This window comes from Grus americana, chromosome 6 (assembly GCF_028858705.1).
Source record: "Grus americana isolate bGruAme1 chromosome 6, bGruAme1.mat, whole genome shotgun sequence".
In the NCBI taxonomy this organism is placed as follows: Eukaryota; Metazoa; Chordata; class Aves; order Gruiformes; family Gruidae; genus Grus; species Grus americana.
The window spans coordinates 20267095-20285115 of NC_072857.1; the positions used below are offsets into that span (position 1 = coordinate 20267095).

Below are 18021 nucleotides of genomic sequence, written 5' to 3' on the forward strand. Positions count from 1 at the left end.
ACTAAACAGATCAAACTTTGTGCTTCTCAAAGAACAGATTTTCTCCACTATTGAAGCGATTTCTGCAGATCTTTCCTATTAGCTTTTTTCAAAAAGAGGAACGTCAAACCCAGGTGCATTATTCAAGCAGTGGTCTCACCAATGTGCTATGGAACAATAGTTACCTCCCTGTCCTCCTCATTCGGAAATGTTCAAGGATTTGCACTCATCTTTCTGTTGCAACATCAGAATGGGACCTCATATGGGGATGTTTACCTCCTGCCACTTTCTCAGTGCTTTTTTATGGCACTGGCTTGCAAGATATAGTCCCTCATTCTCAGGTATTAAGTACATAAAATGATCATAAATGTGTAATTTACCTGTATTAGGCAAATGCTTCAAAAGGTCCCAGTTTGCCCACTAATTATATGGCTTCAGCCCTTTGATTATTTTTTTCTCCTCTCTTTTTCCCAGCTTTTGTATTTGTCACAGCTTTTATTTCATATTTGATTTTGGATTTTTGATGAAAAAAAGGTTAAGTGGATTTGGATAAAATCTTGCAAAATGCTACTAAAAAAAGAATTCCCCATTATAGTTAAAAAAGGTGATGTTCCGGTTGCCAGCTAACAGTATAGAGGGTGGTTTTTAATCAGAATACCGTGGGGTGTTAAGTCAAGTGATTCTGAATGCTTGAGAAGTACAACTGTGCAGTTGCATGGAAAACTACATTTCTAATCACAACAAATAATGTAATCAGGATTATTTGACAGACTCCTTTCTTAACACTTGTTGACTGGTATTGATTGTAAATGTTTTTCTCCTTCATTCCCTCAGAAGAATCCTATGTTGTAACTCTTCTTTTACTTGGGCTGAGCTTCAGTTAACCAGCCTACTCTTAGCCAGGTTATCCCATCGATCACAAAGAGCATCAGCAGCTGGTTTGTTGCGGGACTATGTGAATACCCATGTCCTTCTCCCATAAAACTTAAACCACTAGACTCGCTAAGGCTTGGAATTTACTCACATTTGAGACAGGCACAATAATATTTGCCTCCCTCACAGGTCAAGGGTAGTCAGTTTACAAAGTAATTTGGGGATAACTAAAAGGTATTTTATACCTGGAAATATTATTGTAGAGATGAGTCATGTAAAAAAAATTAAAAAATCTAAATCATTATTGCTACCTACCGCCTGGTCAGTGTCATAATGAGGGGAACAGAGAGTATAAAACAAAGACCTTTAAGAGATAGGTTTTCTTGAAAAAGTATTCTCTATTGTCTTTAATTAAATTGCTAAGTTAGAGAAGTTATTTATTTTTCATGGAGCACCATCTCACCAGGCTGGCCTTCTCCTAGTTGTCTCAATTTTAATTACTTGATTACTTTCATGAGAGAAGAATCCATATCAAATTTTATTTCATGTAGGAAAGAAAGAAAAAAATCTTCTATGTTTCAGGCTCGACAGTTTATATTTGTAGTTTGAAGGAGAGCAGCCAAGGTCAAATAGGTGCCTCTGCATCCACTGCATTAAAAAAATGCCCCTGGACCTATAGATAGCACTTTCTTAATAATTATAACAACCCGAGGATAGCTAGTCTCGGAACACAAAACATACAAGCCTCAAACTAGAGCCCTCTCAAGTCAGCAAACTAAGCTGCTTCATTTGCTCAGCCTGTTGTGAAATCTTCATGCTCCCCAGGTACACGGAGCCATCCATCCAGTCTTTCTTCACCCAGGTCATGATTAGAAGCTATAAGTATTTTTAAATAGAACTTATGTGTGCTACTGTTCCAAGCTATGAGTACCAATCACGACATTTTGATATCCTTGAAAAAATGCTTAAAACTAGTTGAGATTTAAGCTACAATAGGAGTGAAATATAAATAATGTTTATGATAAGGTAACAGAACAGTTTAGCATGTACTTGAAATAGTATATGCAGTATATGCCCCCATATAAATCTTTTTGGCCAAAAGCAAAAATTAGGTATCATATGCTGCACATAATTCAGATCTGTGGCATTAAAAAGATAATAGCTGACCTGTTCTAGTTCTGTTAAGGCACATATTTGCATGCATGCCTCTGTGTGTATATAAAACACATTAAGTAACCTTTTGGAAATGAAAGCTGCTCAGAAATAATTAAATATTATGAAATCAGGATTAACATACAGATATATATTTGTTTTGTTCTCTCCATGTACAATATTTCCATCAGAGCAGCTTAGGAAGTGAAGGAATCCTGTATGCATTTGCAATTTCTGAGACACTTTCTTAATAGTATTTTCTCCCTAAAAATTTAAAGCACTGTGTAATCTTTAACTTCTGATTTGATACTACTAGGTTTAATAAGTAACTGTGTGTGCAGCAAGGAACACATTTCCATGTAGGTTAGGCTGCTGTTTGTGACAGAAGTGGTAGACTGATGACATATCAGAGTCCTTACACAGAATTTCATTCAGTCGCTTCAGGCTCATGTGGCACGAAGTAAGCTCATGGGACTGAGTCCCTTTATCATGGTTTTGAAATGAACCCAACTCAGCAATGACTTAAATCTAGTCTGACACAATGCCTTCTTTCATCCAAGAAAGTATCCTGAAATGGTTCAAACCTGGTCTGATAGCAAGATGAAACCCTACTTTTTTGGCACACACAGGAGTGGTATCATAATTCAGTGGCTTAAATATCATTAATACGTGCTTAAAATGTCATTACTACATTGTCAAAAGACATCGCCTTCTTGGAACTGAGTCAAACTACAGCTTCTGCCCTCCCCAGCCTTGGCTACCTTATCAGATATTGGAAGGACTCTTTGGAATGTGAATTTTAGTGCCTGCTGAGGCTGATCCTGTAAACGGTCATCTCCTCAACATAAATGACACTCGCACTGCTATGATGTTCCACCTACCTCTCAGGGCTCAGGATTACGTTTGAGACAACATGACAAGAAAACAAAGAACACAAGCTCAGCTTTCTTATAAAGCACTTAAAAGAAAACAGATAACTGACTAAAAAAATTAAGAATCACACTGTATAATTTCAGCTTTTGTTTTCAACTGTTCATCCACCCTTGTAGGTTTCTAGGTAAAAAGACCACTGGTGCCTAGGAATTGAGACCAGTACACAGCCGTTACCTCACACTGCAGCTTTGATAGCTCTTAGTATTGACCTTTGAATGAAATGTCAAACACTGCCCGACCCTGCTGCGTAGACTGCAGATTACCATTTACTTTTAAGGAAGTCCAGACTTAGGTAGTTACCCCACAAATATGTGACATAAACTCCTTATTTGACACAGGTTAACATCCTACTTGGGCAGGATCTCAGCTTTTCTAAATCTCAACATTATCTTATATTCGGAAGCCAACAGAGCTGCTGATGTGATGTTGGTTTTTTAATACTGCTTCTGAAGGTAGGATGCCACCCACTAAGACTACCACCAACCAGCAATCTAGGTTATTCTTGACAAGGTCTTGTGAAAATAATGACCAAACCTAACCCAGCTTCCACTGTGAGAAAATCATAACCTTGAGTTCAGTGTCTAATCCTGGAATGAAATGTCAGCATTCTCAGAAATATTGCAAAATTGTCATTACCCAAGGTAAATCTACTCAATCATTGTCTACGTGGGAATTCAGAAGCTGAAGCTTTGTGGCTTGCATGGTAAGGCTGTGGCTGTTAAAAATGAACTGTTACTAATTGATAGGGGCTTCAAAAAGAAGATATATGGTATTTGAGATCCTGTTTTGATCTTTTTTACTTTCACACATGTGCCCTTTTGTATCCTGTGGATCTTCTATGTGGCTCGGTGGGTACATGCTCCACATGGTATTCTGCCTTTCTGATGTTAAAATGCAGCACATAGGCTCTTACACATGGTGTAGGAGCTGCTCTTTGATGGACATATAATCAAGCAGGAATTTGAAATATGGCCAAGACTTTGCTTTTATTTCTTGGCTATTGGACACAAGTGTGAATTTAGCCTGTAGAATTTATTCTTCTTTTATTGTATTAGATAAATTGAAATAAGTGGGAAAATCCTTCTTCTTAATTGTCTTTCTCCTGCAGTCAGTTCCACAAGGTGTGGTTTCAGCTATCAGTACTTAAACATATATGATATGATAGCTTTGTCAATACAAGACATTATTAGGAACTATTTTATTGTCATGAAAGAACTGATGTGTGTTTCTTTCCTTTTTCCTTTAGTCTTACCAGTCAATGCCATTACACCCACTGGTTTTCTCCTGCATGACCACGCTTCCTTTAACTCCCGTGTGTCACTCATTTCAGGCTGCACATTAAAATACTTGTCCTGCAATAAAATTTCTCAGAGCCCTCACTATCAAGGCAATTTCCACTACTATTTGTCTGCAGATGTGTTTGTGAGCAGTTCTTCTAAGTACCTATTTCAAGTATTCTATTTATATGCCATATATCATTGTTCATATATTAATATTTCATTTACATACACTATTATATAAGCAAAACTATATTCTTTGAAAAATATATATAAAATGTATTTTAATCAGGCGTGTTTATAAACGTCCTTTTTTATATACTGTTTTCTTTTTAATTGAAATAATCTTCTTTGCTTGGCACGGATTATCCTCCTCAATAATTAAAGCTTTTTAGAATTCAGCAATAAATATCGCTGAATATAAACCTCAACAAGAATAACACGTTACTGTAGCATTAGTGCAGTTTTGTTTGCCATGAAGCAAACTACTACTCAGTTATTCTACAAGTTACAAAAGGATATTTCCATCTTAGAGGAAAGTTTAAGTCTGAAGAATTTGGTTTTCTCATAAAATGTAACAGAAAAATAAAATACATATATGAAAAGGTTTAATTGTTTTGTACTATTGAAATATTATTCTAAATACATGAAATAGTAATTCAGCAAAGAGAATGAAACAAATGGACAATTCCAAACAAAAACTCTATTGAAAGAAAATATTTCATTTAGATTCCCCCCACCCACCCTCCATCAATAGTCAATTCACTTGTCCCAGATCTACAGGAGGTCACTGAAATGGCTTTGGCTCCTTTTGCAATTTCTTAGCACCCAAAAGAATTTAAGCAGAACTCGTGTTCTGGCTCTAAATGTACAAGGTCATAAGGTTCTTCTGAGGGAGAAATTTTACTGAGTTTCAGAAACACTGTGGTTCATGTTATGCTGCCAGTGATCACCAAACAAGTAATATATTGAGTCTGTTATCCAAAACAAAAATATTCCTTAAGCACATCTACAATAAATGTAACAAAAAAATATATCTAGGCCTCAAATCATCTGTATAAAATGTCACAGTATGAGCTTTTCAAAAAGCAGACTGATTAAATATCAATACCTGCTTTGCAAGCATTGTGAATCTCATACCACTGTTGTCTCTGTAATGCAGTGTGGAGGTAGCTGAGGATATTGCAGAAAACAAACCACAGAACTGCAGTGTGTCAGAGACTCACCACCACAGAGCAAGCCCAGCGTCCAACTATTGTCCTTTCACGCTCCTGAACTGCTGGAGGTTTATGCCTGGTTTGGTTTTGATGGCCTTTGTCTAACGCTATGATCTACAGTCTTTGCTCTGTTTAACCCTTCTTTAAGCTATATAGTCCATGCATTCCAGACCCGTACCTGATACATTCACCATGGTAGAATTATAGCCCATCCAGCACCATTTCAGAAACAGAGACTGGTTAATTTATCACTACCGCCAAGTCAGATTCCCTCTTACGAGTACCCATCAAGGACAATTCACCAGCTACCATGCCTTCGCCACATACATAATTTCCTAACTTAGACAAAAAAAAAGATCACTGTAAAAATATCTCTTTTTTAATTCAAAATATGATACAATTTATTAGTCTTTTTATTAAATAATAGAAATAGCACTGAAATATAATTATTTGGATTAACAATGCTCGATATTATACTTTCAAAAAATCCTCTTGCTTTTTTAGTTTCGCTTATGGAGGAATACATCTTAACATGAAAATGTAACTTACCATATCAAATCAAGCCTGATCTACGCATAAATAAGAATTAAACAAAGCAAGATAAAGTGAAAATACTAAAGATGGCTTAGGCAGTTTGCTGATAACTAAAATCAAAATCAATAGTCCTTTTGGCTAGTAAGTGTAAAATGTATGTAGTACTTCAAGAGATAAATTGCGGTTTATTCTTGTTTTCTAGAAGGATAGCACAGAGCACTAACTAGAGACAATACCACATGCTTTTAACTTTCATTTCATATGGAAAAGGTTTAATCTTCACTCTCTGTTTATACAGGAGTGGAGCTAGGCTGTAAAAGAGAAACAAAAGTGCAAATATTGAATAGAAACCCTTATTCCTAAATAAACTGAAGGGGTGTTGAAGTGCTCAGGTTTTCTTCATTCCTTGGTTTCTTTCTTTGTGAATAACTGGCCAAATTGATGAGTAGCACCTGTGAGCTGCTAAGGAGTCATCAAATGTGGTATTACTCAAAGGAGGGCCTCAGAAGAGGCCTTCTTGTGAAAGTGGTGAAGTATCATTAATCTACAATAGCCAATACTAGACTATTCACCTGCGGAAGAAACCATATTTCACAATTTTTCCCATTCTTCTGCACTACTAAGATCTTTTTCTTAACCCACTGTTTAAGCCACGAATGCATGTGAAATTGAATATTTCCTTCAAAATACTCTTGGGTATACTAAAAAGCAAGCAAAAAACCCCAATATTAGGACACGTGAAATAAGGAGAAAAAATAAATTCAATATCTAATGGGTGTTGAACACTTTTCCTTAGTCACCAAGCAAGGAGAAGGTCCCCTTGAGTGGCGCAGGCATGTCAAGGAGGCAGCAGAGCTCGCCTTCGGTGGTGGAGCTATTCCCATTCTTGTCCGCTCTCCGGGACACCAGCGTGTTTTTTGCTCCTCAGTGCTATTTTGGAGAACTGATACCATACAGCCTTCTTGTTCTTACTGAAAGGGCATTTCTCAAAACACTCCCAAGCAGATTCTCATATTGTAAAATAGTTTTGTTTTCTGAGTTATGAAAAACAGCCATAATATGTGATTCTATATAGTCATGGATAAATTAGCCCTAAGACAGTACAGGGAAGAGAAAGTATTTGAATTGTGAATATCTCTTTACAGCCTCTGCCCTAAAATAACATTCTTACTTTTTTTGTATCTACAGCAAAAGCCACTTTTGTGTGGGTGAATAAGGTCCGTTGCTGAAAACAATCATTTCAGGAGCTTGTTTTTATCTTACTGATGGCTGGGGTTACACTGCAGACTGAACTGTAAAATATTCCTTCACTGCTCCTTTGTTTCAGTGAGATAGAAAGTTTAATCCATATCAAAGACATTCCACATGAAGAATATTCATGGACAATGCTAGATATACAAAGAAATCTGCATATATTTCTAGTTTTCAAGAGAAACAATAGATCACCATGTAGTCACATCTAATAAATTCTTAGCCCAGAAGTCTGTCTGTCTGAAGAAACAAACATCTACCAGAAATATTTGCCAGGCTCCCTATATTTTGAATTCAAAAAGCATTTGCAACAGCGTGAAGGATTTTTGCAACTTCTTTAACTTACAAGTTGGTGGAAACGATCATTTTTACATTTTAAAAAGCTACTATAGAATCCCTGTTAAAAATATAAGACAACAACAGTTTTTATGTTGTGCCCTATCCAGCTGACACTGTCCTTTCGGAAAGCCAATGACTTGTTAGTACCCCTAGCAGGAGTGTGAACAGATGCGTCCCTGACAGGCGATGGATGGTCAGGGTCCATCTGGCCAGTGCAGCTTGGACAGAAATGATGTATACAGCTTCATCAGCGAATGACTGTCATCAATCCTGTGCCATGGATAGCGTAAATGACAGCTACACTGCAGCTGAGGCCCAGGTGTGAGAATGAAGAAGGGGCTGATTTAAGAATGCTGGGTAATCAGGAATGTATAGTCTCCTGGACTTTAATTTGTATCTTTAACCTCCTATAAATATCCCTGTATACTGTAGGAGGTATGTGGTTTTAAAGAGTCTGATTGTGAAATTAGCTTCAGGATGACAGACGTTCTTTGCTCTCCTTTAGCTGCCGATTACCCCAGTTCCCAGTATACATTAACAAATGCATGCTGAGCTTTGGCCACTGTACTGTGGGCTCCACAATTTAATTATTACCTCATTGATTTTTCATGTATTTCAATTTTCTTTTCTTCAAGTCACAGTGACTGTCCTATTGGGGGCAATGTTTGTTTTCTCTTTCCAAGATTTCCTTGTGGAATTTATTTTGAATTCAAGATTATTTTTTTAACCCATCAGGAACTCATATTTGCTTAGCCTGTCGGTTAATGGACAGGTAGATGCACAGTCCCTTAAAATGAAACTGAACATTATGGTTGAAGCTAGATATAAACAGAAAACATTAATGCAGTGGCTACTGGTAATCCCTAACTAAAGGTACCTCTGTTTTTTAAATGGTCCCTTTTTAGCATGCATCAAAGAGCATGCATAATTTGCATCTATTAACATTTTATTATTTCATAGCATTGGGGATGGGAAAATGGACACAATTATTGTATCCTCATAGGGTAGTTCTTTACTTATAACTATTTCACGATAAATGGGTTTTCTTTATCAGTAGATCATATGGACTAATGTGGTGATTTAAAAGCACAGGAAGTTATGAATGTTTTATATAAGGACATGAGTCAGTTCTTTCAGTACACAGAAATATGTTCATTGTCACAAATAGGCGTCATCTAGAATCGTATTCTCTTAAGAAGCTGTTAATTGCGAAGGGCTACATTTTTAGCAGGTAAAGGTGTGTTGCATGGCTGGAGCAAGGCTTGTATGCACACACCATGCTATATATATCGCACGCACAATTTGTCTATGAACACACACACACAAAAAAATTCCCACATTTTCAATGTATAGTCTATGCTTGCAGGCATAAGAAATGTGTGTTACTTTTAGACTTAAACTTGAAAAACCCCACAAATCACTGTAGCTTTAGACAGAGAAGCTTTAGGAAGGCATGATGTAAATTCTGGTGGCATTATCATAAGGGGAGGGGTATGGGACAGTACTCCAAACATCCCCATTCCAGACAGAGAACTCAGTTAATATGCAACATACACAGCAGAGAGGCCTTAACATGAACTTTGCAGAGGAGGGTACAACGGGCCACATTAATTGCAGGTTACAAGGAATGTGATCAATTTTCATCTCCGAGTGCTGACTTTTGCTGCCTCTTCTTCAAGTTCCTGGAACAGAAGTGGAGCATAAGGGCAATGGAGGAAAGTGGAGATGCCTCAAGAATGGGGCATCCTGGTCCAGCTTCTTTTGCATCCAGAGTGGATGAATTAGACTTGGCTTGGGAAGAAACCCCATTTTTAAGTGTCTGTGTGTGTGTGTGTATATATATAAATGTTTGAGTGCATGTGTCTACGTTTGCATGTGAGAGCATTTGAGTATGTATGTGCATGTGTATTTGTGTGAATCGTAATATTCTGAAAATGGGTTCATTCAAGCTCACTAGAAGTCAAAACAGAGACTATTTTGGAGAAAGGAATTTGCAAATTCCTTGAAAACAAATTCTTCTTTTAGGCAACTTGGAAGTTTTTAACCTCCAAGCAGAAAATTTAATTGATAAAAAAAAGCATCTAAGAAAGAAGATGAAGACTTGTCATCTGGATTTCCCTTAAGAAAGCTTATTTACTCCAGTAAAACTACAGTATTGCAGAAAGGAAATTTTTCATCAGAATACTAATGCAACAAAAACCCTGATAAGTCTACACAAAGACCATATTACAGGTTTCCATGAAACTGAGATGAGTTGTACGTACACAGACTATTGGCTTTAAGTGGTTTAGGGAGAGATTTTCAAAAAGCACGTGGAATTTAGTGTTAGCGATCTCCAAAAAAGTCTTTGCAATTTGTGCTCTGAAATTCTTGGGCACTTGAAAAAATCTCCCCTTTAATATTTTATAGGGCTGTGGTTTAACCTTTAGAATATGAATAGAGCCCCCATCTGTGTTAGGCTTACTTGTTATCCAGTAGTGCAGGTCAGTACCAATCAGATCAATACGCCCCCAGGAGAAGAGGGAAGTGGAAGAGGGCCATTGAGCACTGAGCGTTTACTCCAATGAATCACAATTACAGGAACACCTGTGCTAACAAACTATGTCCTGATCCACTGGGATAATGTGTGCGGTGCTCAGTAGCCCTCAGAATTTCTCATTTATTATCACTGGTGGGTTGGCCTGCAGTTGCATATTGTGTTACAGTGTAAAAATGCAGAAGGTCACTGGTTCAAGCCCTCTTACGATGACTAAGCAAGCTTTCAGAGGGCTTTTTGCTGCTTCTCCTGTATATGTATTTTAGCATTATCTTCAAGGTACTGTTGGAGTCCTCTAATTCATGCAATCTTGGTTTCAAACAGCAACACACAAGTTTGAGAAACACAGTTTCAGAAAAGTTACATGCAAAAGCACGCTTACATTGCGAGCGATGCACATTTTTAATGAACTCTGTTAATAAGCTGTGGCAATATATCACATAACAGAAAAAAAGAAAATGGAATGACCTATGGTAATGGAGAGAGCAAAAATTAGGGAAAATAAGCATACAATACTTGAAAATACCTCCCTTGCACACTGTTACGATAGTATCTGTTATCATAGGTATGGAACAGCTTTATTATTTCTGTGCCACTACAGTATATAATCTACTCAAAGTTTAAGGAAAGGCAGCAGTATAATGAGGAACTTCCACTGTGTGAGAGGTTGGACTGTCAGGAAATAGGAGTTAGGAACATCACCGCCTTTATATCTCTCTCTAAAAGCAAGGATATATTAATAAATCTCAAGTTTCTTCACTTCTGTACCATCATAATATCGTTGCACAACGTCTGTGATAAGTTTTGCCATATATGTCAGGAAACTAATAAATGCACCACTGAACAATGGACCCTTATGAGCACATAGAAGCCAGAATGCTTCCAAACTCTCCCCGTGAAATTTAGCAGATAATATTAATGTTACGCAGCAGGCAGAGCCATGTCTTATGTATTTTACATATATTTCACAGTGAAAAAGCATCAGAGTAAAAGGCCATGCTACACAACTGAGAGGAAAGCATCTGTCCAGCAAGCTCAGTTGTTCTGGCTTCAGAAGAAGTCATTATGCTTTTAACATCGTGCTGAGAAATGGCTATTTGTAGATTAGGACAGACGAAGACCTGGATACGCGCTCTTTTTCTGTCTTGAAATCTTGTCTAGGCAAAATCTGAGACTTTGAACATGTGTTCAGGATTTCTGTCGGTATGCCCTTCAGCCTTGTTATAAGAGCAGCTGCTTTACCTCTGACTAGGCTGTGGCACATCTGAAAATCCCAGGTATGTCTGCTGTGCGTACCTAAGCCATTTTGGCGAGCTGACACATTGAAGACACACCACAGCACCTAGGTTGTGCTATGCTGATGACATGGAAAACTGAAATATCCAACATGTAAGGTCACCTCTGAAGTATCATCATGTTAGGGGAGATTTCAGCCTTCCCACCCAGGCACTATTTGGCACATTTGTCTATACTTATGAGTATGCATGATTATCACAAAACTCTCATATCTTAAAGTCAGAAGAAAGGTAAGGAGAGGTGGGAAGGAAGATGATGTGAAAGAAGGAAAAGAATAAAACAGCTGGAGAAACTCTTCACCTTCTGTCAAGTACATACATGACAAAGTGCTTTGGGGGAAAAAAATCAGCTGAGCACTAAGGCATTTAATTTATCACTCCGCAGAGCAGAATTAAAATAACATCATTCTCACTTGCTACACATGAGTACTCCTCTGGATTCAAATTTGGATTTGACCACAACTAGAAAGCTATTCAGCTGAGTTACCCTTTCCCTGTTATTTATCTGTGAAAAAGAAAATTAAGAATATTTGGCTCATGAAATGAGCGGGTATTTACTCTGTCTACAAAAAAGAGCAAAAAAGCCCCAAAGATTTGTCTAATTCTGGACCTCCCTCCACTTCTCTGACTCCCCCTACAGCTACTCTTTTCCCAGTGTTGTGTGTCGGTCAGTCGGGCAGGACCCATTGGTACCACCCTCAAATCTCCCCAAACCAGACCGCCTTTAACAAATTTCCTGTTCAAGTCTCATCAGATCTTCCAAGGCAAAGTACCACACTGTACTGAAGAAACAAATTCCAAGGACAGGAAGTCCGCAAATGCAGCGTACACTTGTTATCATTGATACTGTCTCTTCAGTCATCACACTAACCTGTGAACCAGTGTAGGACAAAATGAAAAAGGACACAGAAAAGTGTGTTCTTACTGGGATCCATTTGCAGCACTGTAGGAGAATTGAGAAGGAAATGCCTAATCTGAGATATTAGTAAATTTTAAACTAATTTTCCTTTGGCAATACTTGCATAGTCAAGATTTTATATGTCTCCAATGTGCCTTAACACTCCTTTGATGCATTTTTGCTGTTCTGGCTTGGGGACTTGCTTGATTGGAAACCACTAAGCATGCTTAACTGTGCCACATATTTTTCCTTCTGATTAAAATGCAGGCTGGCACAAGCAGAGACTGATGGCCTCTGAGTTTATAGATTGACCAGGGCACCTGCCGTGCAAGCATCTTTGTGCTGCCCCATCACTGAATTTCATTCTGACCTTGAAGCATCACACTTGATAAAGCTGAAAGTTAGTTTCTATTTCTATTTCCAGCCCTGTTTTTTAGTATCCCTTAACAGACTGTCAATTGTACCCTGACACAATGGTGCCTGCTTCTTGTAGGTTGTAGCTCTCAAAAGACAGTAAAGTTGATGTTTTCACTTACAGACTTTTGCAGCTCTTCTGCATGATTCCGATTTTAAATATTTTTAAATAAATCATAGTAATAAGAATAGGAATACATCTACTGGTGACATCTTGAATCTCCAGCAATGGTGCTGGAGACCTAAGACTGTACCTGGACATGTTGGTACCTGCCAAAGTTTTTTAGTTACAGGTCTGTTTGACCTAGTTCATAAGCAACAGTCGGAACTGAAGTTTGCTCAGGAGACGAGAGCACTTTCTGAAGTGTCTCTTACAGCACAATAACTGTACATACAGTTCACAATGAATATCAGGTTTACTACTACAAAGCTACCAAGCCTTGCTCCAACGTACAGCAAAACAAATATAGGAATCAGAAAAAATAATGTATTTGTGTTTGCAACGTTTCAAATAATTGTGCTTTTCTGTTTGTAATCAACAATAACTCAAGTAGCCTGGAAACTAACGTATCTGTAACTCTGTGCCAGAGATAATCACATTTTACAACAGTAGGGGTTAGATAGAAGTGCATTTCTAGTAAAAGATTATCCTGAAACTGGTATAACTCTGACATAAACATGCACCTAGAGATTTGACTCAGGTAATAATGAAGACTTTACTTGCTAAAGCACATATGAAATCCTTTCCAGAACACAAATAAAATAAACTTAGTGTAACTTCTAGAATTAGAGCCCTGAAATGCTCTTTTTGGCCTCTGAAATGTATGCAAAACCAACAAGTACTTCACTGAGTAATGTTCATGACGTCGCATCGATGCGACAACAGCTTCCTAGAATGGCTTATACATAAAGTAGAGCGATAGTTACAGCTACAAAACACACCAAACATCTGAAGACAAGCCATCAAAAGCAAGGAAATTCTGATTTCTAGTTGAGGCCTGTGACATTTACAGGCTATACAAGAATACATGGGATGTTATACAGCATTGCGCATCATTATTGTGGAAGTCATTGTTTCCCTCATTAGTGCTCTAGATCTGTACATTACTTCCATTGCAGGTCACGACCTTCATGCTGACAGTCCATCCTTAACTCACCCTTTTGTGCCTAGGTATTGTAGCAAATTTGCTACAGTACGTGACATCTCACACTTGAATTTTCTGCAATATCTGAAGACATGTATCCCATTCAAATGCACTACTTATCAACTCAGAGGTCTTCAGGAAACCATTAACAAGATATGGGACACATATCTAAAGTAAAATTAGATATAATTTCATTTGTGTTGTATTTTATTATAATATTTAAGCTGTAGTTCTCTGTAGAGCTTTTAATTTTATGTGATAGAATGATGTGTACATCCTGCAGCATAGTTAAAATATTCCTAAAGTGTCTTTAAAGTTCAATAATCTTTTCCAAAGACATTTACTCACTAGGAACATGCAAAACAGTAAACGTTTCCATGCTCATTGTCCTCATTTCTTTTAGTATTAATTGGCAGCATAACTTAATATGCTGCAAACATGTTAGCCTTTCATTTTTAATGCAATTGAAGATAAATGACTAAAACTTAACAGTGATTCTGGACTCCTGAAAAACTGTGATTGACACAGTATCATCCTGTAATAGAGCAGTTAATATGCAGGCATTGACATGGTTAGAGCCATTATGATAGATCATATCAATTCATAATTTGGCTTCATAAATATGTAGAATTATTGACACAATATCTTATAATGGCACTTCCTTTTCTCCAATGTCAATGTACAGGGCTGATCTTGGCAATAAGGACTTTGAAGTATAACCCAAAAAGATGTGACGTGTGGAGAAAAGATAATATTCATGTTGTAATAAGTCAACAAGTTTTAGTATCAGAAAACCAGTGTTAGAACCAGGGAAAGAAATCAGCTAGGGATTCCATGCCTGGAAGTCTCTTTAATACTTCCACATTCCTTGTTTCCCTATTCAGGAGTAAATTGCTCAGAATTTGTCAAACTATGAGAAATTGTTTGATTAATCCAGAAAAAAAAAAAATGCAAAACCTGTTTTGGTTTTATGTTCAGATAGAGAAAGAGACTAACTGACTGCAGCATTTTCCTTTGTTTTTTCCACTTTTCGCTGGGTGAAAAACTGGCTTGATGGCCATGCCAAAAGAGCTTTGGTAAATGGACTTAAATCCAGTTGGTGGCCAGTGACAAGTGACGTTCCCCAGGGCTCAGTATCGGGGTCAGTTCTGTTTAATATATTTATCAATGATCTGGATGAGGGGATTGAGTGCGTCCTCAGTAAGCTGACACCAAGTTGGGTGGGAAGGCTCTACAGAGGGATCTGGACAGGCTGGGTCCATGGGCTGAGGCCAATTGTATGAGATTCAACAAGGCCAAATGCCAGGTCCTGCACTTGGGTCACAACAACCCCCTGCAACACCACAGGCTTGGGGATGAGTGACTGGAAAGCTGCCCAGTGGAAAAGGACCTGGGGGTGTTGGTTGACAGCTGGCTGAATATGAGCCAGCAGTGTGCCCAGGTGGCCAAGGCGGCCAACAGCATCCTGGCTTGTATCAGCAATGGTGTGGCCAGCAGGGCTAGGGAAGTGATTGTCACCCTGTACTCAGCACTGGTGAGGCTGCACCTCAAATACTGTGTTCAGTTTTGGGCCCCTCACTACAAGAAAGACATTGAGGTGCTGGAGCGTGTCCAAAGGAGAGCAACGAAGCTGGTGAAAGGTCTAGAGCGCAAGTCTTTTGAGGAGGGGCTGAGGGAACTGGGGTTGTTGAGCCTGGAGAAAAGGAGGCTGAGGGGAGACCTCATTGCTCCCTACAACTACCTGAAAGGAGGCTGTAGCCAGGTGGGTGTTGGTCTCTCCTCCCAAGTAACAAGTGATAGCATCAGAGGACATGGTCTCAAGTTGTGCCAGGGGAGGTTTAGATTGGATATTAGGAAAAATCTCTTCACTGAAAGGGTTGTCAAGCATTGGAACAGGCTGCCCAAGGAAGTGGTTGAGTCACCATCCCTGGAGGTATTTAAAAGATGTGTAGATGTGGTGCTTAGGGACATGGTTTAGTGGTAGACTTAGCAGTGCTAGGTTTATGGTTGTACTCGATGATCTTAAAGGTCTTTTCTAACCTAAATGATTCTATGGTTCTATGATTCTATGACTTGTTCTATGAAATTGGATTTTGAGGTTTTGAAACGTGCAAAGAAACTTTTCTAATAACTTAATGCCACTGATGTTAGAGCCAGGGAAAAGAGGGCAAAACCAGAGAACCATACAAATGCAGCTATTAAAAGTCAGCTTTGCCACAGCTTAAAGAGCATCCTGTCTCTAATACCAATGTGTAAACTAGCAAGGATTTGATCCAAAACACAGAATTCTGATGGTTCCAAAATTTGCAGATGTGTATAAAATGGATTTGGGTTTGTGTGTCCCAGTTCTTTTGGATGCTGTCATAATATTCACATTAAGCATCCAGCAACATTTCTATCACTTTAGTTGCGTACCTTAGCTTTGCTTTCACTCTTCTTGCTCTTGTACTTACAATCAGATTAATATCTGAAGGAGAGGATGCTTAGTGTATTTCAACAGTCACTTGGCTGATCTCAGAAGACAGTGCGCTGATTCACCCCAACTGAGGGTATGCACATTTAAATTTTGCTTTCATGATTAACTTATTTTTAAATTGTGACAAAAGGTACCCTTTAAAGTAATCTCAACCACCGCTGTGTATACAGGATAAACAGTCTATACTGACATATATACATGCCTTATACCAAAAAAAACCCCAATCAAAAACCCCAAACAAAAAACTAAAACATATTGTGTGGGCTGAGAACTTTATATTGACTTCTGGTGCTAAGAGAATTTTATAATGGAGTTATAAAATCCTCAAAAAAGAGGTTTGTAACGGAAACTCTAATATACCTTTATCTATAACGGCACGGCTGGGGGCTACTATAATAATCCTTTTGCTTTCATGTGGCCATCTGGAGGCCTATTAAAACTAGTATGTAAAACAGACTCCCAAGTGGGTTGAGTTTGCCAGTTCCCACAAAGTCACTAAAATATGGAAGTTGGCCCTGCTACAGGGTGAAGTGTCCACTACGGAGAGGAGAGAGCTTAAACTCTAACCTTTTACACTGTATGTTGTGTACAGGCTGATTTTGATACATACACTTTAATTGTGCAAGAAACCTAGCCCCGGGTCTGTTGTGCACCTCTGGGGGTGTATGACAAGATGGAGGAGGCTAGGCAAAGTGAGAATGGAAACATTGGAAACTTAATGAAGTATTACATTTCAACTGAGAAATACCATATTCTGATTTTTACAGAGAGCAACAATAAAATATTGACAATTTTGCAAGAACCTACTTTCCTTGCTGAAATACAAACATAGACATTATATATAACATTGATATAGTGCTGTGTGTTTTTGTCCAAAATATACTGGAAATAAATATTTGAATATGCAAATTATTTTACAGCATAGTTTGGTCTCTCTCTTTGTTTTTTATTCAATTAAGATTAGGTTAGTCTGAATACACTCAGTAAAATAATTTGAGTCAATGGGGACTGGGTATCGTTTGTCCAAAATAAAGTCCTTTCCGTATATTCATTACTGATCTTACTCAGTAATGTGGTTGCATCCTATTATACCTGATACATCAAAAAAAAAAAAAATTAAGTTGCTGTCCAAAACTGCACTAGAACTCAGATCTAGGACCAAATAAGATGCATTAATTGCTTTACTGCTTCACTGCAAAGCCACTCTTAAAACATAATTCCTTAATGAAGTCCGTTAATTTGTTCATGGCAGTACACAAGCTGTTCAAAATGACACAGAATTGCACTCTGTTTTCTAACCCCTGCAGTTTCTTCTGTTAGTCACTCTGTCTTGTGTTGTTATCCCATGGATAGTAATTATTTTATAGTGGCTGTAATTAGGAGAGAATTAGGCTTGGTAAACAAAACCTGCCTTCTCCTGTTAATAGCTAAGGATAATAAATTTGGCTCTGACATTCACTATATTTGGACAAGGCTTGGCCTTCTTCCAGTTTTCCCAATAAGAACTTTATTATATAATTATGCCTTGGAGGGGCTCATATTACAAGGTAATTTTTTTTTGTTAAGACACATATTGCATGGCTTCCAGCCAGTAAATGATATACTGTAATATATGCCTCCAATAAATGTTTTAAACAAAATCTCTCTAAGCAATATCCTGCTGGAGCTGCACATTGCAATTCAGCAGATATATTTACAGGAG

The 18021-nt window shown here is 38.0% G+C and overlaps 1 pseudogene; it reads left to right on the forward strand.

The window, feature by feature from the left end:
* Nucleotides 1-13726: 13726 nt before the first annotated feature.
* LOC129207849 (uncharacterized) lies at nt 13727-15821 on the forward strand (annotated as a pseudogene).
* The last annotated feature ends 2200 nt before the right edge of the window (nt 15822-18021 follow it).